Source organism: Elephas maximus, chromosome 3 (assembly GCF_024166365.1).
Source record: "Elephas maximus indicus isolate mEleMax1 chromosome 3, mEleMax1 primary haplotype, whole genome shotgun sequence".
In the NCBI taxonomy this organism is placed as follows: Eukaryota; Metazoa; Chordata; class Mammalia; order Proboscidea; family Elephantidae; genus Elephas; species Elephas maximus.
This window is the reverse complement of record NC_064821.1, coordinates 107,514,319-107,535,030: the sequence shown is the minus strand read 5'-3', so window position 1 is coordinate 107,535,030 and position 20,712 is coordinate 107,514,319. Positions and strand designations below refer to the sequence as shown.

The window sequence follows — 20,712 nt, the reverse complement described above, 5'->3', positions numbered from 1 at the left end:
CAGCGAAAAAAAGGAAGACCCTCTATGAGATGGATTGACATAGTGGCTGCAGTGGTGGGCTCAAGCATCGGAATGATTGTGAGGATGGCCTGGGACCAGGCAGTGTTTCATTCTGTTGTACGTGGGGTTGCTATGAGTCAGAACCGACTTGGTGGCACCTAATAACAACAACAGCAACACCTATGAAAGAAAAGAAGGGGAAGCAGAGCTGGGCTAGGAGAGCTGTGGACAGAGATGCGGACTTGACACACTTTCTACCAGTCCCCTGGGGAGCTTCTGCAGAAATGGCTAGGCCCTGTACCACTGCCTTGCTCTGTCATGGGCTGGGGGCTACCTGGAGAAGAGCGAGAGAGACCTCAGCTAGAGAGGTGAAGTGGTGGGTACTAGGGCCCATTTGTACTGGCTTGCAATAGCAGATTGTTAAATTTTCAGAAATTTTATCTGCCAGTTGTTAAATACAGCCATTATTAAGAATTAAATTACATAAGCTTACAATTAAATAAAATACCTCAAAAACGAGAAGCCTTGATGGTGCAGTGGTTAAGCACCCAGCTGCTGACCAAAAAGGTCAGCAGTTTGAACCTACCAGCTGCTCAGCAGGAGAAAGATGTGGCAGTCTGTTTCCATAAAGATTACAGCCTTGGAAATCCTATGGGGCAGTTTTACTCTGTTCTATAGGGTTGCTATGAATTGGAGTTGACTTGATAACAATGGGTATACCTCGAAAACAAATGTAATACAAATGGAAAATAAGCACATGAAAAGTTATTTAACATCATTAGGCATTAAAAAAAAAAAGTGTTGCAATTGAGTTAATTCTGAGTCATAGCGACCCTACAGGACAAAGTAGAGCTATCCCATAGTTTCTGAAGAGCAGCTGGTGGATTCAAACTGCTGACCTTTTGATTAGCACCAGGGCTCTTAACCACTCTGCCACCAGAGCTCCTCATTAGCCATTAAGGAAATGCAAATTAAAACTATGATGAGATGCCTGTATACATACCTATTAGAATGGCTAAAAAAAACTGGTAATAACAAGTGCTGGAGAGGATGAGGAAACCCTGATGGCACAGGGGTTAAGTGCTACAGCTACTAACCAAAAGGTGGGCAGTTCGAATCCACCAGGCACTCCTTGGAAACTCTACGGGGCAGTTCTACTCTGTCCTAGAGGGTCACTATGAGTCGGAATCACTTGACGGCAGTGGGGTTTCAGAGAGAATGAGGAGCAACTGGACCTCTCATACATTGCACTAATATACAATTCACAAAGAGGTCGCCCATGTCACTGAAGAATGAGTGTTCTGATGTACATGTTTGTTGTTTTACTTTTGTACTAATCTTTAATGTAAACAAAAACATCAACCAACATTCACATCAGAGTCATACCCATTTTTGAATTGCAGTCATAGGTTGGATGTAAGAGTTGGGCAAAAAAAATCAACAAACACTTTCTATGGGACTCAGTTGGCTATACGGAATGTACAATAAAAAGTATTATATATTTTATCATTTATAAATTGTGTATTACACATTCTTTATATCAGTAGAATTTATAATGAACTGATGTACATATAATGTGTGTGTATGTATCATATATATAGGTATACACATATATATATTTTGTTGTTGTTGGGTGCCATTGAGTTGATTCAGAGTTGATTACAGTGACCCTATATGACAGAGTAGAACTGCCTCATAGGGTTTCCTAAACTGTAATCTTCAAGGGAGCAGATCACCAAGACTTCTCCTGTGGAGCCACTGGTGGGTTCAAAGTGCTGAGCTTTCAGTTAAAAGCTGAGCACTTAACTACTGCACCACCAGGGCTCCTATACATGTGTGTGTGTGTATGTGTGTGTACACATGCACATTTTCTTCCCAGAGAGCTGGCTGTTAAACATTTACCAACATCCCACTGACTGAGGCAGACCCCACAGAAGTTCACGATGCTGCCTGTGGCTTGGCAGTGCTTTCTTGATTCCGCTTCTGAACAATACATCTTCATGTCTGCTACAATTTCCATACCTGTTAGAGAGAGGGGGCTTAGCCTTTAGAGTCACCGAGATTCAGGTTTGACCCCACCTCCCCAATCTACCAGCTGTGTGTCTTCAGGCAAGTGGCGCTGTTCCTCAGGATCCTCAATAGGAGAACAGTGGTTATTTCAGTTTTGTTGGGAGATCGCAATGAGATCTTGTATGTGAAATGTTTAGCTCAGCGCCTAGCACATGGTAGATGGTGAATACACGTTAATCTTCCTACAGTCTACCCCAAATCCCGGCAAGAGTGGGGGCAGGGAAGAACTCCATTCTCTGTCCACTGCTCAGTCTCTGATTACAGAGGTGTAAGCTACAGCAGTCTTGTGCCCAGTCATTCTAAATTGCCTTTAAAGCATGAGCACTCCCCCGTCTGCAAGGCCAAGCTGGGCCCTGCAGTGGAGATGCCCAAACCTGAGATTCTTGCTGCCTGAAAGGGGCAGACAAGGGGTCTACTTTCCGATCTAATGCTGGTTGCTTTCCTGCAAGACAGGAAAAAAAAGACAATGCTCCAGCTGCTGTTTCTGTGTCTGTGGCTTTTTGTCTTTCAGGGGTAGAGGAGTGAATGCTTGGGAGTGGGTACATTTGCTCAGCCCATTTTTCTCCCCGTTTGTTGATGCCCTAATCTGGGATTCAGCAGCCTTGGATGCCCCAATTCAGATCATGCTTCCTCTGACTCAGCTTTTCCCTCAAGAGACAATTCCCTCTGAGTCATCAGGCTTAGATTCAGAAGTACTTTCGAGGATAACCGTCTGGCAGGCTCTCTCCATCTTCCCAGGAAAGGTGCTATGTCTCCACACACCAGTGCTAGGCCAGCCCTATGCTAACTTGGCTCAGATGCCCAGTAACCAAGGAACAAATTTTTTAATGAGATCAGGGAATGCCGAAGAAAAAACTCCAGGATCAGGGGTCTGAATAGCTGGGTTTAAGTTCCGACTCCACTTCTTAGCTTGGGCTATACCTTAGTTAATTACCCAACCCATCTGAACCAGTTTCCTCTTCCCCAAAATGGACAGAGTAACGCACACCTTATCCATCTCACAAGGGAGTTGGGAAGGCCAAATGAAATAGCGTGAAGAACCCGAAACCAGAGATCACAGACTCCTGGGCCGAGGGCTGGATCTGATCCATAGACTTACTCCATTTGGCTTGAACAAAGTAGGCCTATGTTAAAATAAGTTGCCAATGAATTGGAAGACTTCACTTAAGTATCTGGATTTATGGCTTCATTAAAAAATGGGAAGACTGGCAATATTAACTCCTTGTCCTGGATGGCAAAAATGACTAGAACTAAGTAGTAGCTGCTCCCTTTACTTTGGGCAGGAGCCTGGATCTATCCTCAAGTTTACCACAGTCCCCACCACTCCCTACTCTCTCCCAATACTGGGGCCAAGCTTCTGTTGCCATGGGGCAACTGATTTACTTCTAATAAAGCCCTATTGTTGTTAGTTGTGGTAGAGTTGGCTCTGACTCATGACGACCTTATGTATAAGAGAACAAAATGTTGCCTGGTCATTGGCCATCTTAATGATCATTGGTATGCTTGAACCCCCTGTTGCAGCTATTGTGAAGTGCCTTCCAACGCAGGGGACTCATCTTAGAGCATTATATCAGACGATATTCGGTTGTGATCCATAGGTTTTTATAGGCTAACTTTTGGAAGTAGATCACCAGGCCTTTCTTTCTAGCCTGTCTTAGACTGGAAGCTCTGCTGAAACCTGTCCAAGTGGCCCTGCTGGTATTTGAAATACTGGTGGCATAGCTTCCAGCATCATAGTAACATGGAAGCCACCACAGTAGGACAAACTGACAGGTGAGTGGTGCTGCAAAGCCCTAGTGAAAATAAAACTGTTCTAATAACCATGCTTCTGTAAAAAAAAAAAAAAAAAAGCCTGGATGTATCCCTTACCCCGAATTATCCTCCCCTTCGGGGTCACAATGCCAAACCTCTTTGGCCAAGTATAACGTGTGCCAATGGGCCTTTTGAGAAGTGCAGACCGATGGGGAGCTGGGATCTGGAGCCTTACAGGTTCTGTTCCACTCTATCCCTCCCATGCCTGTTTGTCCTCATCTGTAAAATGGGTTAGTGCCAGTTCTTTTCTCTTAGGGTTACGTGCACAGAGCCTGGCACCAGGTGAGCTGGTCATTCAAGGGCAGTGATTGAAATGCAAATACTTAGAAGAGATAAAGAGGGTCACTGGAAGGTGGGAGTAAGAAGTGAAAGATTTAGCATTCCTGCGTGGGACCACAGGAATAACTGGGAAGAAAAAAAGGAAATGGACAAAGACTTAGGAGGAATAAAGGTTTTGTTACTTCGCCACTCACAACCCACCCGGGATTAGGAAAACCCACTGCGAAGTGTGGCACCTCATTGCACGTGGCTAAGTCATTACCTTGTCCGATGCTGTCACTCGCCCGTAAAACGAGGGCAAAATTTCCCCCGCACACACACAACTAACTGTTGTAGGTAAAGATGAACTGAGATATATGTATGTCAAAGCACTTTGGAAATCTGAAAACCGCTATACACAGGAGTTTTCTGGTCTTTTTTCAAAAAAGTTTTTCTTCCAGAGGCAGTCCAAGGGCTTTTTGAGTTTATCAAGGCTAAGACCCTCCCCCCGGTTTCGAAATTCTGCCCCTTCCTACACACCGAAGCCCGCGCCGCGTCAGGAGTCTTTTTTTTTTCTCTCCTAGCGAAGGCGGGGACTCGGGCGGTGTTGGCAGCTGGAGACACCGGGCGATGCCTGCTCTGGCCGTGCCGGGCCAGTCCCGCAACCGCGCCTAAACCGCCCGCGCCCGCCGCGGTGGGTGTGCCCCGCAGGGTGTGCGCTCGGAACCCACGCCAAGCCCGCAGGCGAGAGGGCGCCTGGCGGGTGTGCGCGCCCAGAACGCTGAGTGTGCTCCAGCCTGGGGTGCGCGCCCCGGACGAGGACTGTGCACCCGGAGGTTGCATGCGCCTCGAAGCCCGGGTGTGCGCCCGGCCGCTTCTCGCCCCAACTGCACGCGACCCCCGCAGCTCACCAAGGTAAGAGCCGTGCGACCCCCGCCTGGGGCAGTGCGTTGACTGAGGCGTCCCAGCACCCAGCTCTGGGCTACCCGAGTCTGGCGCTCGGCTGCTCCCCTCTCGCTTCCACCGCCCGCCTCGCCCTCCTCCACAGCGCCGCGTCCCCGACTCCCCTTAAGGCGGAGGCTGCGGCAATCGGGGCTGACCTCGCGCCCCCCTGGGAGCCTAGGGCGGGGAACCAACCGGGGAGGTGGGGGCCGACAAGACTGCGCGGGCTGCTCAAGGGTGGGAGCCGCTCCCCTTCCTGCCTCGATTTGGCTCCAAGGGCCTCAATTCTGGGGAGGGCGGAGACCCGCTGAGAGGCGGAGGCCGGTTGTCCTTGCGGCTCTGGCGGTGCAACCCCCGTCCAGCTTTTCTGAGCTGGGCGCTGCGGTCCAGGATGCAGCTTGCAGGACTGGAGGCACGCAACCGCCAGTTCCAGAAATGTCTGGAACTGTCCTCTTAGTCTAGTTACACAAAATTCAGCTCTCAGTTCCTACCCTGGGACCCCTCGGCCTCTGGCTGAACTTTCCAGCGCTCTGGTAGGGCCGCGACCTTGGATGGAGGCAGTGGAGCCTCGCGGGCTGGGTGCGCTTGAGGGTGGGGGTGGGGGGAGGCCTTCAGGCCACTTGGCGAGAATCTTTTCATCTTGCTTCTCCCCTAAGGTCAAACCTTTGACCCCAAGTACTTTCTTCCCTCAGAGTGGCCAGTTACGGAGTGTGGGAGTTGGAAAATCCAGCCACAGAGCCCTTACACCTGGTCTGCACCTGCTCTTGCCCTGGGCATCTGCCAGGGTGGCAGGAATGGATGGTCTTAGTCCCCCAGCACTCTAGGGTGCAGGCCTGGAGGGAGAGGAGGAGGCATTTTCCAGGAGAGAAGAAAAACATCCAGTGCCCCCTCCAGTGACTCTCTGAGGCCTGGGCAAAGTCCTTCCCTACTGAGCAAGTGTGTCCAGGGGAGAGCCAGAGGCAGCCAGTGAACAGGTTGAGAGGAGAAAGCATCTTGAATTAAACCCAGTTGCTAGGAACTTGCCTGGGTAAATCCAGTCCGGGTTCCTCAGAGTCTCTCAAATCATCCACAGAGGAGAACATAGATATACTCTTGGAATAGAGACAGAGTCTGCTCTACTTTTGCCTTCTCAAGTCCAGTCCTCTTGCTCATGACCAACTCCTATAACTCTTACCTCCTGGATTATTTGGGAGGTGTGGGGGTAGTTACTTGGGGGAACGGCTCAGGGTTCAGACCAGACTTTCATTCAATCAACAAGTAATTTATTCTGTGCCAGGCAGTGGTCATGGTAGTAGGATACAGAAATGAACAAACCTGACACTCACCCTCTGGCCTCATGGAGCTTGCAATCACAGTAGCCAAGACTGACATGAATCAATCACTCAAATAAATATAGAATTATGAATAGTTCTAGGTTGTTTGCAAGAAAAAAGGCTCTTAGAGGCTGTGATAGGTCCAGTAGTTGCTCAGTATGAAGGCTGATTGCACTTAACTAGATGCAGCGGGTGGGAAGGAATGGCATGTGAGAGGACCCTGAGGCAAGTAACAGAGACCATTAGAGGGATGGAAAGCTTGTGTTTACTGAGTGCTGACCAGAGTGCCCCACTGGGCATGCGCCTTAGCCCTGCATCTCATTGAGTGGGCCAACCAGGGCCCTCCTTTCTCTGCCATAATAATGAACAGTTGGAGTCCCCATGGCTGAGACACAGTGCAGGGAGAAAAAAAGGGAAATACTAACAGGCAGCTGGCAGAAGTCACACCTCATGCATGCGCTTACTACTGCGCCTTGGTTGGACAGCTCATGCCAGCTCCTAGTGCCAAGAGATGGCAGCTCTGTCCTCTCCTCTTTCCCTACTGCCCATTGAGCTCACAAAGATCAAGGTCTCTGCCCAACATTTAGGTAGATACATGCTGGGAGTGGTGGCTCACCCAGACTGTTAAAACTAGAAAGAACTCATTGCCTACCATGTAAAATTCCTTAGGGGGGCATACATGGCATTTCCTAAGCTGGGTCCTGCCTTCCTTTGAAGTCTCATTTCTGGCCTCTGCCACCCTTCCTCTCCATCCCCCTTCCCCCACCCTCCTCAGTGAGCAACCTGTATGTTCTACTCACACATACTTGCAGCACTTCCTGGCACACTCACTACCTATGCACACGCTGTTCTAAATGCTCTTCCTGCTTGTTGGCCCACTGAATGCACATGTAGCCTTCAATTTCAACATTAAGAGTGAGGTGTTCCCCTGGAAGGGCTTTCCTGACCAAGCAGAGTCAAAAGCTGCCTCTGCTTTGTTTCTGAAGCTCCCTGGACATGCTTCTGTACCATTGAGCATGTGAAAAGTAGAACTTTCGTGTTCATATTTGTGTCTCAAGTGCCTACCCAGACCATTGCCATCGAGTCAAATCTGACTCACAGCGGCCCTATAGGACAGAGTAGAACTGCCCCCTAGGGTTTCCTAGGCTGCAATCTTTAAGGAAACAGACTGCCACGTGTTTCTCCTGTGGAGTGGCTGGTGGGTTTAAACTGCAGACCTTTTGGTTAGCAGCTGACCCCTTAACCACTGTGCCACCAAAGCTCCTGTCAAGTGCCCAGAAGGTGTGAACAAATGTTCATTGGACAGAAACCATCTTGTCCAGTACTTCTTAACTTATTGTAATGGGGGTCTCAGCCCACAAATAGGGATGTCAAATATCCCTTATTGAAAATTAGGGGCACTCTCCTCCAAATGCATATAACCTAAAATATGTTACAAACAATATCATATGGTTCACTGACCCCATTTCTGGAACTTTGGACTTTAACTTTAAAGGAAGCCGAGGCCCAGTGAGGAGAAGTGATTTGCCTAAGCACCTACAGCTATTTAAAAGCATGGACCTGGGCCCCTGACCCCCAGTCCAGGGCTCCTTCTAGCTCTCTCTCCTTCTCTTAACTAAGCAGCCTCCTTTTGTCCCTGGCACTTGGTGAAAAGCTGCTGCTCATGGCTAGAAGATGGATATCTTGGTTTTGCTTCAGTTCAGCAGCAGCCTAAGGTGAGACAGGGAGAAAAGTCTTATTATGGGCAGAGTTGACAATTAGGAAGACAGATGGGGCATCTCCCTGGCCCGCTCCCCACCTCTTGCCTACAACGTTATTACATCTGTTTTAGCTGGAGGACGGTCACATGTGCTTCACGGTTATCTTCTGTGGGCAGGCTGGGAGATGCTCTGGATGGAATCATTGAGATCAGGGGCCTAGCTCTTGGCCTTGTCAGCGGCTTCTTCCCCACAGGGTAGACGGAGAGAATGGGCCGTAGTGCTTGCTGCCACTGGAGCTCTTGCCTGCCTACCTCTGGCTTTCTGCAACAAGACACCTACTTCAGGCTACATCATTCTTATCTCCAGGTCAGGCTCTTCATTTATTCAGTAATTCCCTCATCCATCAAAGCTTCATTGAATCTCTGCTCTGCGCCAGGCATTGTGTTGATTCCAGTTTATAAGGAACGGTCATGGAGTGTATACTTGTACAAATGTGGTTCTCCTCTGTGGGGGGAAGAGGTCACTTTTACATGTAATAGTCATTTCTAGGGGCCTCAATTTCCTTACCTGTAAAATGGGTTTGATAACATACTCTTCTTGCTGGTCTCTAGGTTGTTGTGTGGATATAGTTATTATTACATTTCAGATGACTGATCTGCTAAATTTCATAGGTGAAACAAGAACAGTACAACATAATAACAAAAAAAAAACCAAACCTATTGCCGTCCAGTCGACTCCGACTCATAGAGACCCTATAGTAGTGTACACTATTATTAAGTGTGCCAAGTAGTGGCACATTGAATCCTTGCAGTAATCCTAGATACAGTTACTATCATAATCTCCAATTTATAGATGAGGAGAGTGAGGCTCAGAGAGGTTAAGTGACTTGCCTGGGGTCATGGAACTGATAAGCAATAAGGCTGGGTTTTTATGGAGCCATCTATGGAGACAAAACCGCTAACCACATTTTGCTATTCTATAGTAGAGTTTGTGGGAAGAGACACTGGTTCGGAGGCCAGGGGGTCCTGGGACTGGACTCTAGAACTGTTGCTAACTAGCCATGTGATTTACAGCTGGACCCTAACCTCTCTGCACCTCAGATGCTAATTGTAAACTCCCAGACCCAGAGTTTGGACTAAAAGGCTTCTTTTCTGTGAAGAGCTTCTAGTCTAAACAGATAATATTTCAAAGTGGGATTAAAGGGAAGAAGAGGGGTTCTGCTGCCAAAAACAGGCCTGTTGCAGTTTCCAGGATAAAATAAATGCTGCCCCAAGAATTCAAGTAGATGGTTAATGTGATACCCAGGCAGTTATGGATTGGTGGTGTCTGAAGAAGCTGGCTGAGCCTTCCTTCTCCAAGGGGAAGGAGTCTATTTTAAAAGGGAACACCTGACTGTCTTGCCCTTGCCCTGGGTCCTGCCCTTCTAATAGCTTTCTGGGGACACAGCCATTGTGGGAGAAAACATAAATCCCAATTTTCAACCCCTCTCCATTATTTTTCCAAAGGTAAATAAAACTTATTGATTGAATTTTTTTTTTAATGTGGCTGTGCCCCCGCCCCCCACCTCCCACCCTTTGTGAGGGAAGGACCCTTGGTAGAGTTTCCTTTGGTATGTATTTCTAGTTTGTTACTCTGACATCAAGTGGCAAGGGGGCAGAGAAATATAGGATTGGGGAGAATTTGTTGCACACAAAGATAACGGAGCAGCCTTCTTTCTGTGAGTGCAGGCCCCGCAGTCCAGGGACGCCAGCTCTCAGTGAAATCAATTTTGATTTTCATAAGCAGGGCACTAGGCAACAGGGCTGAGTGTTTCCAGGTGCTGTGCTCATTGGCTACTCCTTAGTCCCCACCTCTTCCCCCTAAGAAATGTAGCCATCTGACTCTTGGGGAAAGATTTAAAAGAGAAAGAATGTAGAATTGGGTGGTGGCTGAGTACAAATCCAGTATGGCCAGGGTCTGGCTTTATTAGATACAATATTCAGTGTGTGTGTGTTGGGGGGGCAGAGGGGCATTTTATTAGTAATGTCCAAATATTTGAAGAGTTTGCTTTCTTGTATCATTCGTGTGACTTTCAATAAATAAATATGTGAAGGCATCACTCCCCTGTCCTCCAAAAAAGGGGCAGAGCAGAGAAAGAGAAAGTGACTCCAGTGTTAACTAGCGTGTGAGCCTAAACAAATTACTCAAGTTCACTGAATTTTAGTTTCCTCGTCTATAAAATGGTACTGATAATACAGACTTACCAAGAAAAAAAAAAAAGATTCCGACGTGATAGGACAGAGTAGAACTTCCCAAAGAATTTCCAAGGAGCACCTGGTGGATCGGAACTGCCAGCCTTCTGGTTAGCAGCCATTGCACTGAAGCACTACGCCACCAGGGTTTCTGCAGACTTACCAGTTGCCGGCAAATTGACTCTGACTCAGGGTGACCCCATGTGTGATGGAGTAGAACTGTGCTGTGTAGGGTTTTCAGTGGATGTTTTTTTAAAAGTAGATCACCAGGCCTTTCTTCTGAGATGACACTGGGTGGACTCAAATCTCCGGCCTTTTGGTTAGCAGCTGAGAGTGTTAACATTTTATGCCACCTAGGGATTCCAGTATGAACTTACCCATTGGCCTATTGCCATGAAGTCAGTTCTGACTCAGAGCGACCCTACAGGACAGAGTAGAACTGCCCCTTGGGTTTCCAAGGCTGTAATCTATACAGAAGCAGAAAGCCACGTCTTTCTCCCGTGGAGCGGCTGGTGAGTTAGAATCATCAACCTTTCAGCTAGCAGCCAAGCACTTAATCACTGCATCACCAGGGCTCCTTCCGTTATGGACTTAGGGGTCTTCTAATACAGAAAGCAAGGCAGTGGCGGTTCAGTGGTAGAATTCTCCCCTTCCATGCAGGAGACTCAGGTTCAATTCCTACCTAATGCACCTCATGCAGAGCCACCACCCGTCACGCCCAGTCACTACAGTGTCGTGTGTGTTGCTATGTTGCTGAAGAGGTTTCGGTGGAGCCTCCAGACTAAATCAGACTAGGAAGAAAAGCCTGGTGATCTAATTCTGGAAATCAGCCAATGAAAATGCTGTCAGTCACAATGGTCCTATCCCATTATGCATGGGGTCACCATGAGTTGGGGCTGACTCAATAGCAGCTAACAATAACAATACAGAAGCAGAGACCCCCTCAAGCCAGGTCTAATGAAGATACCTACTGATATCTAAGTGCAGACCTGGAATAAGTCAGGCATCCCTGAGCAGAGTGCAGAGGGTTCTGAATTTGAGGCGACTCCACCATGCAGCAGGTCACTGTTCTTCATGCTGTGAATTTACCTTTAAGTGCCAACAGCTCACCTCAGCACCTGCCTCTCCCCTCCTTCTTGTCCTGCATGCCGTGAACCTCTCCTCTTTGTCTCTTAGTTTGAATTCTGGGCAGGATCTCATTGTCTTTGTCCAGTTCTCTGGAAGCTGAGGCTTTCTCTCCAAGCTGTGTCTTGGTGGGTCTCTGATCAGCCTGGGGGTGGGATGGAAGCAGGGAGAGGAGAGACAGATGGTACAGAATTTGACCTTTTAGGGGTGTGGGTGGAGACTCCTCCAAGAAGAGGATGAAGGTGAGCTACAACTCAGGAATACACCCAGTACAAATGTTGTTATTGTTAGTTGCCATTGAGTTGATTCTGACCCCTGGCCACCCCATGTGTGCAGAGTAGAACTGCTCTAGGGGGTTTTCAAGACTGACCTTTTGGGACAGATAGCCAGGCTTACTTCCAAGGAGCTTCTAGGTGGGTCCGAACCACAAATATTTCGGCCAAGTCTAGCACTTGACTGTTTGTAAATACTTACAAGAGTTATAAAGCACTTAGGGATTCTTAACCTGGGGTCAACAGCTTCAAGGGGTTTATGTACAGAATGTGGAAGTGTCTGTGAATTTGGTTGGGGAAAAAAATAACATCTTTGTTTAGCATTTCCTTTGGTTATGAAGGTAGGTAACAAACCACAGTGTATTTGCAGTAGCTGTTAGTTTGTCACCAACACAGAAAGCACAGATATTTTCGTATCACAGTTCAGTTACTGCAGATATCTTGAAATATTATTTATACCCATCACGGTCTTGAAGTTCCATTAGTTATTATACCTGCTGCAAGAGCTTTTTATTTAGTGCGTTAATAAAGAAGCACAAATACATTATGACTGTATTACACGTTTGTTTTAAAAATTTAATAATTGTATTAAAACTTAATAGGTTTCCTTTGTCGTCAAACTGTGTATTGTATTTTATGCATTTTAAATATTTTATGCATAGGCTTCACCTGGATGACAACGTTGTCCACTGCACAAAAAAGTTAAGAACCCCTGAAAGGAACACAGTTCGCTGCTTCCCACCCTCCCTTACTCTAACCTTTCGTTTGCCCATCTATCTCTGTTGAACTAGTGGGAGACATTCTTCAGCAAAAGTACATTCCATTTAATAGTTTGGCAGATTTGTAAAAGCACATAATTTGTGGCTTGGGTAGAAGATTTTGATGCGGTTAATTTATAAATTGCAGGCACGCGTGGGCAAGTTGTTAGGTAATTCCCATCAGTCCACAAACCCACCAGCCCCTGCGCTTATTGTCTGGCAGATCCCATGAAAATAGTCCGTTGAAATAACCCCTTAATGGTCACTTCTCTTCTGAGAGGTTAAGGAGTTTGAGTAGGCTAATTGATGAATCACTTGATCAAATACAAACTAGCATCCTAAAAAAAAAGGAAGGAGGCAAAACACAGGAAGAAATAGCTTTGAAGTGGGTTCTTGAAATGGAGGGAACGAAAAGGAGGCAGATAAGGGGGAGGGAGGGACTCCTGAGCTGGGAGTGGAGAGGATGTGGGAAGACTGGACAGATGTTGATTTTGAGAGTAAAGCCAGCAGAGAGGAGAGTGCATTGGAGCAACATTGGATTAATGGCTGGTTTTAGCTATCTTTTATTGAGAGCTTAACAAGTGCCAAGACACTGCCAAGCCTCTCAAATATAGCAGCCATTTAATCTTTACCAACTATCCAATAAAGAATGTCTGCATCATTCCCATTTTATTGGTGAGCAAAGTGAGGCTCTAAGATGTTAAATACTTGCTGTAGGTCACAGAGGGATCAAGTGGTGGAGCCAGGATCTAAGCCCAGAGCCGGATGGTTCTAGAACCCTGTGCTCTTAAAAACTGCTACAGGCAACCACAGAAGAAGAGTGTATTTGGAAGAACTCTGGCTGCCATTTTGTTTTGGGTGGGAAGTGTTTACCCCATCCTCCACAATCCATTCTATTGCCCGTTCCTATGTCTCCTCTCTTCCTCTCCTCACCCTTAACCCACAGTGAGGGTAGGATAAAAATTAAAAGCAAAAGCTGTGGAGTGAGGCAGACCTGGCCTCTAATTCTAGTTCTGCCACCTTCTGGCTGTAATCTTGCTAAGCCTCAGTTTTTGAATCTGTGGCATGGAGAGAATGATAGCTGCTTCCTCAGCTTAAATATCTCCCTAGTGCTTCAGCTCCACTTGGATGCTGTTCTCTCAGGTTGAGTAAAGCTACTTTCCTCTTACACAGGGTGAAATCCTCAATATCTTATGAAACATCCTCAGGAGGGTCTTCCTGATTCCCTCAAACTTCCTGTGGTGAGTAGGCACCACTCTTCATAGCATTCTGCTCTTGCCTGTTAAGAATTCCTTATTTCAGTGTGTGTATTTTTTTTTTTTATGGCTGTCTCTTCTGGCTGAGAGCTTGCTCTCTACATCCCCAGTGCCCAGTGCTGCATCTGGTGTGGACTTCTTTTCAGAAGAACCCTAAGAAATGGCAGTGAATTAATGGTGCCCTTGACACCATTTTTTTTTTCTTTGACACCATTAATTGACAATCAAATGACAGTGATCAAATGGTGTCCTCTGATTCCCCTTTCAGGACCTCACTACCCATTCTTGGCACCCCTGTGACCCCCAGGTCCCCTGTTCTGAGTCCCATCACCTAGAGTTCGTCTCTCACCTTTCTTTGGCTCTTGCTTCTTTTTCCCTCTCTCTCAATGATCCTCCCACCCTTGGCCAGTAACGCTGCCTCTCCAGGTGCTGGGTTCATAGGGCTCATATGTGGCTGTATCATATTCAAGGTGGAGGAGACCTCCCGGGTGACCTAGGCCACCCATTATCGTATAGATGAGGACATTGAAGACCAGAGGGTATGTGGCAGGCTCTGGGTTGCACAGGAAGTGAATGAGCTGGAATGAAAACTCCAGGCCTCTTGCTCTAGCACTCTGCAATGCCCTGACACTAAAGGATGGAAACGTTTCTTCCATACTGTTAAAACTCATTGAGTTGATTCTGACTCATGGTAACTCCATGTGTGTCAGTGTGGAACTGCTCAATAGGGTTTTCAAGTCTGTGACCTCTTGGAAACAGATCACCCGGCCTGTCTTCTGAGGCACCTCTGGGTAAGTTCCAACCACCGGCCTTTCTTTTAGTAGCCCAGCGCCTAGCTGTCTGTGCCACGGTTAAGAGGGCTGATATTTTTGGGCAAGGGTGCATGCGCAGAGCACCTGAACCCACATTCTTCCGAGGTTGCTTTCTCTCCCCCACTCTAGCCTCTGGGCTGACCTTCCATGACCCCTACACTTCTTCCCCCTCACTCTACCCCCTGTGCCCATCTGCTTTGCCAGCTGCTGAATGGAGCCTTGTGTTAGTCAGGTTGTGGGTGGCCGCCTTCGGGGTGATGCCTTGTGGGGCCATAAGGCGCCTGCCCTGAGAGCTCTGCACTGGCTAGAGCTGAGCCCTGACATTCCCGCTTTAGAGCCAGTCTTTTGTCTTCTCCAGAGAGCTTTTGTCAAAATGCAAATACGTTACCCCAAGGGGAACCTGTTAACCTGCTACGGTGAGACCAGCTGCAGGGTACAGTAAAAAAAAAAAAAAGAATGCACTTAATTCATCTCATCCCTTTACCCCTTAGTTTCCTCATCTATAAAAAAAAAAGAAAAAAAAAATTTTTTTTTTAGAATGGGAATAATAAGAAATTACCTAAGGATGAAATGGGAAAATGCACTTGGACATAATAAGTAGTTAATACCGCTTTTTTTCTTTCTCAGTTCAGTAGGATTATTTGATCTCTAGCCCCTAGTGGAAGTCTTGGTTTTCATTTATATAGATAAAACCAGACCCTACCTGTTGCCATTAAGTCGATTCCAACTCATATTGACCTTATAAGACAGAGTAGAATTGGTCCATAGGGTTTCCAAGGAGCGGCTGGTGGATTTGAACTGCTGACCTTTTGGTTAGCAGCAGCAGAGCTCTTAACCACTGTGCCACCAAAACAAACAAACAAACAAACAAAACAAAAAAAACCCAAACCTGTTGCCTTTGAATTGGTTCCGACTCAGCGACCCTATAGAACAGAGTAGAACTGCCCCCTAGGGTTTCCAAGGAATGGCTGGTGGATTTGAACTGCTGACCTTTTGGTTAGTAGCCAAGGTCTTAACCACTACTCCACCAAGGCTTTTCAGCCATATATAATATATACATATATATATGTATATGTAAAGTATTGTTTATGTAATGTGCTCACTTTCATCTAAAGTATTTTTTTTTTCCTCCTTATAATTACAAAATGGTTCTGAACCTCATTTTTTTTGCCTTTAAGATGGGTTAAAAGATCCTACCTTACTGGTTTGTTGATGATTTACTGAGCTAATATACCTGCAATGATGTCACCCTGAATGAAGACTAAGGTGCACGTGACCAAAGCCATGGTATTTTCAATCGCATCATATGCATGCGAAAGCTGGACAATGAATAAAGGAGACAGAAAAAGAACTGACACCTTTGAATTGCGGTGTTGGCGAAGAATACTGGATATACCATGTACTGCCAAAAGAACAAACAAATCTGTCTTGGAAGAAGTACAACCAGAATGCTCCTTAGAAGCAAGGGTGGTGAGACTATGTCTTACATACTTGCACATGTTGTCAGGAGAGATCAGTCCCTGGAGAAGGACATCATGCTTGGTAAAGTACAGGGTCAACGAAAAAGAGGAAGACCCTCAACGAGATGGATTGACACAGTGGCTGCAACAATGGGCTCAAGCATAACAGCAATTGAGGGCATGACACAGGACGGGGCAGCGTTTTGTTCTGTGGTACATAGGGTCGCTATGAGTGGAAACCGACTGGAGGGCACCTAACAACAAGAACAACACCAATGTATCTGCAGATGCTAGGCTCACCCAAGGTTCTCAGTGAGAGTCAGGTATTTTTAAATGTATCATTGAGGTAACGATTGAAACCCTGGGGAGCCTGAGAGGAAGGTTCTGGGTGGGACACAAAGGGGGAAAGATGGAGGAAAAAAGAGGGCAGAGAAAGGGGAAGTGAGGAGGACCCTGCCCCTCCCCCAGCTGTTTAAATGGGGGCTCTGAGTAGGAGGCGGCCTAGGAATCCTGCATGTGCTCTGGGAGGGCCCCGGAAGTATGTGGATGGGCAGGGAGTGAACTGTAGGCCTTTCTCCCAGGTCATGTGCCCTGAGGCAAATTCTCTGAGGTCCTCTTTCTGGGCATTTCCCCTCTGGCTTGACTTTTGGGGGACAGAGGGGAACAGAGTCTTCTTTAACCCTCTGGTTGTTAGAGGGTACCATAACTGTGTAACCCCAGCTGGGCTTTTGAGAACATCAACCTGGGCTAGATTCCCTGCCTGTTCTCCTGAGACCTGGGTGGTTCTCTTCAGCCTGGGCCAGGGAGAGGGTCCAGGAGGAGGAGCAGCCTGGTCCAGCACAAGAGTTTTCTAGCAACCAGCACAGCACCTCACTTCTAGGGTTTTCTGATAGAGGATGCATCCCTCCCCCGTGTCCTGATTTGGAGAAGGTACATTTTCTGATCAGGCAGCTGCCCTGGGCAATGGGAATTGTTATCAGCCCTTCTCCACCCACCAGGCCTGCTGTGAGCTTCTCTAGTTCACTTTCCTGCCAGCCTCTGGGGAAGGCTCATCCCCACCATCATCCATCATAACTGAAGTTATCCTTCCAAAACAAAGCCTGACTGATGCAGAAAATCTTTGTCCTCTAGGCCCAGACATCCAGGAGCAAAGAGCAGAGGTGAGTGCTCTTTCTCGAGGCCCAGAGGCCAAGTAGCACCTGCCATTTGCCTGCGCCACCTTGGAGCGGGGAGAGGAGGCATCTGGAGCCATTCTCCATTCTCTGCTTTCATCCTAGGGCACAAAGGAGCTAGCAGCAATCCCAAAGCAGACATAGGGCTGGAGCCATGCAAAGCCTTATATTTCACATTTCTTGGCTGCTGGTGACCTGCTACTCACTCCTTCCCTCCTTGCCTCCTTCCTTCTTCCCCACCTTCCATCTAATGAATACTGACTGATCACCTACTCTAGGCCAAGTACTCTGCTAGAGAAGAAGCTTTCAGTCCAGCAGGGGAGACAAATAATCAAATAGGTAATTATAAGACAGCGTGAGGAGTGGTGTGATGAACGTTTTACAGGGTGCTGTGGGTGCACAGAATTCAGAGGAGACGTAGTCCTGAAGATGTGTGTGTGTGGTGGGTGCTGGCAGGTAAAGCTGTTTTTAAGGTTAAGTAGGAGTTACCAGATGGAGAGGGGAGGAGGATTCTGGGTAGATGGGGCAAAGGGAAGGCTAGGAGACACACAAAGGTTCGAGTATTCTGAAACTCAAGATGATTCACTTATTCATTGAGCTTTGGTTTTCTCTCCGGTAAAATGAGGATAATAGTGCCAAGGTTATAACTGGCCTTTTCTCTTTTTATGATCTACCAGAAAGATTCAATATGCAGAAATAACCACAGGGAGAGGCAGAATGTAAGAAGCACTAGAATCAATGCAAATATAATGGTGGGGGAGGGGGCAGAGAAGTAACCTTTTGAAGAGAATGGGCTTGGAAAATGGGCACTATTAATTGAGATTAATATTTAGGATTAGGAAGAATTAGAGAAGTGAGACTTAACTAAGTCCTTGAAAGATGAGAAGATAAGGAAGGGCACCCAAAGGGTATCTCGTGAGCAAAGGTACAGAGGTGTGAAGGCTCAGGGTGAGGTGTAAGCTGAATTTTCAAGGGGCAGAGGAGTCGGAGAGGAGGCTAGAGAGATGGGTGGAGAGAACCTTAAGTGCCTTACCGGTCACATGGTGACAGTTGGCATGCATGTGTGTTTTGACTTGCACAGTGTTTAAAAAAAAAAGGGGAAGAAAAAATTAAGTTAGATGTCAACATTTAAAAACCAGATTTTACATAAATCCACATTCCTTGCTTCTCTTGGAAAAAAAAAATCAGAAGGTCTGACAAAATGAGTCTGAGTCAATCCCCAAATGGCAGCACTTGGCCAGGGGCGAGTAGTGACCCTCAGACAAACCTGCAACCTCATGTAGTTTCTCCCAGCAGCCAATTAGGTTACTTGAAATCCTCACCATTCATATCACTCTAGAGTTAATACATTGTGCTGAGAAAGCTTCTAAATAAAATGCTACTGTATTACACGAGAAAAGAAAGAAAATTCTAAACCACAAGCATCGTAATTCCTTTATCAGATTAGGGAATTAGTTTTACTGTTCCTCCGGAATGAATTTTAATTTTGGAGGGGCTGGGAAAATAAAATACTTGATGCAGGATGCCTTGAAAAGAATGTTCTAGAAAGAGTGGGGATGAGACAGCCGGAAAGCTAGAGATGATAGGGTCTTGGGGTGGGCCCTTTTGCCCATTGCTCTCAGACATGGTGTCTGATGTCTCTGTCGGGGAAGGACGCCCAAATACTCTCCCTTCACAAATGTTCATTGCATTGCAACTTAGATTCTTAGTGCTACTGTAGCAGAAATACCACAAATGGGTAGTTTTAAAGAACAGAAATTTATTTTCTCACAGTTTAAAAAAGAAAGCTTGAAATCCAAATTCAGGGCGCCAGCTCTAGGGGAAGGCTCTCTCCTTGTTGGCTGAGGTGGAAAATCATTGTCTCAACTTTTGTAGCCCGAGTTCTTCAGTTCTTTGGAGATTTCCATGTGGCATCTATCTTTCCCCCACTTGTGCTTGCTTCTCTCTGGTTAATCTGCTCTTTTTATATCTGAAGTCGTTAGGTTTGAGATATACCCTACACTGATTTGGCCTAAGTAACATAACAAAGAAAACCCTATTCTCAAATGGGATTACATCCACAGGTATAGGGGTTAAAATTACAACACGTATTTTAGGGGTATACATTTTGATCCATAAGACATTGGAAGACTTTTACTATCTTATTTATTACGTTTATAAGCTTAAAAAAATTGAACTTTTGAAGGACAAGGTGAAGTTTTTCTGTCTGTTGTGTGTATGTATTTATAAGGAAAATAATCGAAAAGAGAGTTTTTCCACTTTTTGAATAATTTTGGGGGGTGTGCTTTATGATTTGAAAAGCTTAATTAGAGCCCCATTGAGAATTTTTTTAATTAAAAAATTATTTTAAAAATCATACCAATAAGTTGTAAACATTTAAAATAATATAGAGCCATATAAAGGAGAAGACACGAAACTGTCAGGAACTGGTGGTTAGGGCATATGGGGCAGTTTGGAGTGGATTGTTCCAGACTTGGTTCTATACCTACATGATATATAACTATATATCTTTATGTAGATCTAGATATATTTCCATATATGCCTGAATAGAAATCATACATATGGTTTATATTTTGCGTGCTGTTCGGGAACATTTTTCTCCTAGTGCTCTATCTTGAACGTATTAAACCAAAAACCAAATCCCTCGCTGTTGTGTCTGTTCCAACTCATAGCAACCCTATAGGACAGAGTAGAGCTGCCCCATAGGGTTTCCAAGGCTGTAAATATTTATGAAAGTAGACTGCCACATCTTTCTCCCATGGAGCAGCTAGTGGTTCGAACTGCTGACCTTTCAGTTAATAGCCAAGTGCTTAGCCACTTTGCCACCAGGGCTCCTGTTTGAACATATTGCCAGGTCATTATACTACCTGTTGTTGTTCACTGCCTTCAAGTCAATTCCGACTCATGGAGACCCTACATGTGCAGAGTAGAACCGCTCCGTAGAGTTTTCAAGGCTGTCTTCCAAGGCAGTTCGGGGTGGGTTTGAATCGCCAACCTTTCAGCTAGTAGTTGAGTGCTTAACAGTTTTTGCCACTCAGGAAACCCATATCACCTGTCATTGTTGTTAGCTACCATTGAGTTGGTTTCAACTCATAGCAACCCTGTGTACAACTGAACAAAACAGTGCCCAATCCTGCAACATCCTCGGGATTGTCGTTATGCCTGAGCCCATTGTTGCAGCCACTGTGTCAGTCCATCTCATTGAGGGTCTTCCTGTTTTTCGCTGATCCTGTACTTTACCAAGCATCATGTCCTTCTCCAGGAAATGGTCCCTCCTGATAACATGTTCAAGGTATGTGAGACAAAGTGTCGGCATCCTCACTTCCAAGGAGCATTCTGGTTGTACTTCTTCCAAGACAGATTTGTTCATTTTTTTGGCAGTCCATGGTATAGTCAATATTCTTTGCCAGCACCACAATTTAAACATGTCAGTTCTTCTCAAGTCTTCCTTATTTATTGTCCAGCTTTTGCATGCATATGAGGTGATTGAAAATACCATGGCTTGGGTCAGGGTCAACTTAGTCCTCAAAG

General features: G+C 46.2%; 1 protein-coding gene across 4 annotated transcripts in view; it reads left to right on the top strand.

Moving 5' to 3' along the window:
• Positions 1 to 4,701: 4,701 nt before the first annotated feature.
• The window catches only part of KANK4 (KN motif and ankyrin repeat domains 4), a 93,273-nt gene continuing 77,262 nt past the window's right edge, over positions 4,702 to 20,712 (top strand). For 2 of the 4 annotated variants that reach the window (XM_049879444.1, XM_049879445.1), the window contains exon 1: positions 4,702 to 5,055. The gene's annotated coding sequence lies outside the window, so the exon portion shown is untranslated. The remainder of the gene's footprint in view (positions 5,056 to 20,712) is intronic. The other 2 variants (XM_049879442.1, XM_049879441.1) reach the window with 1 other exon arrangement.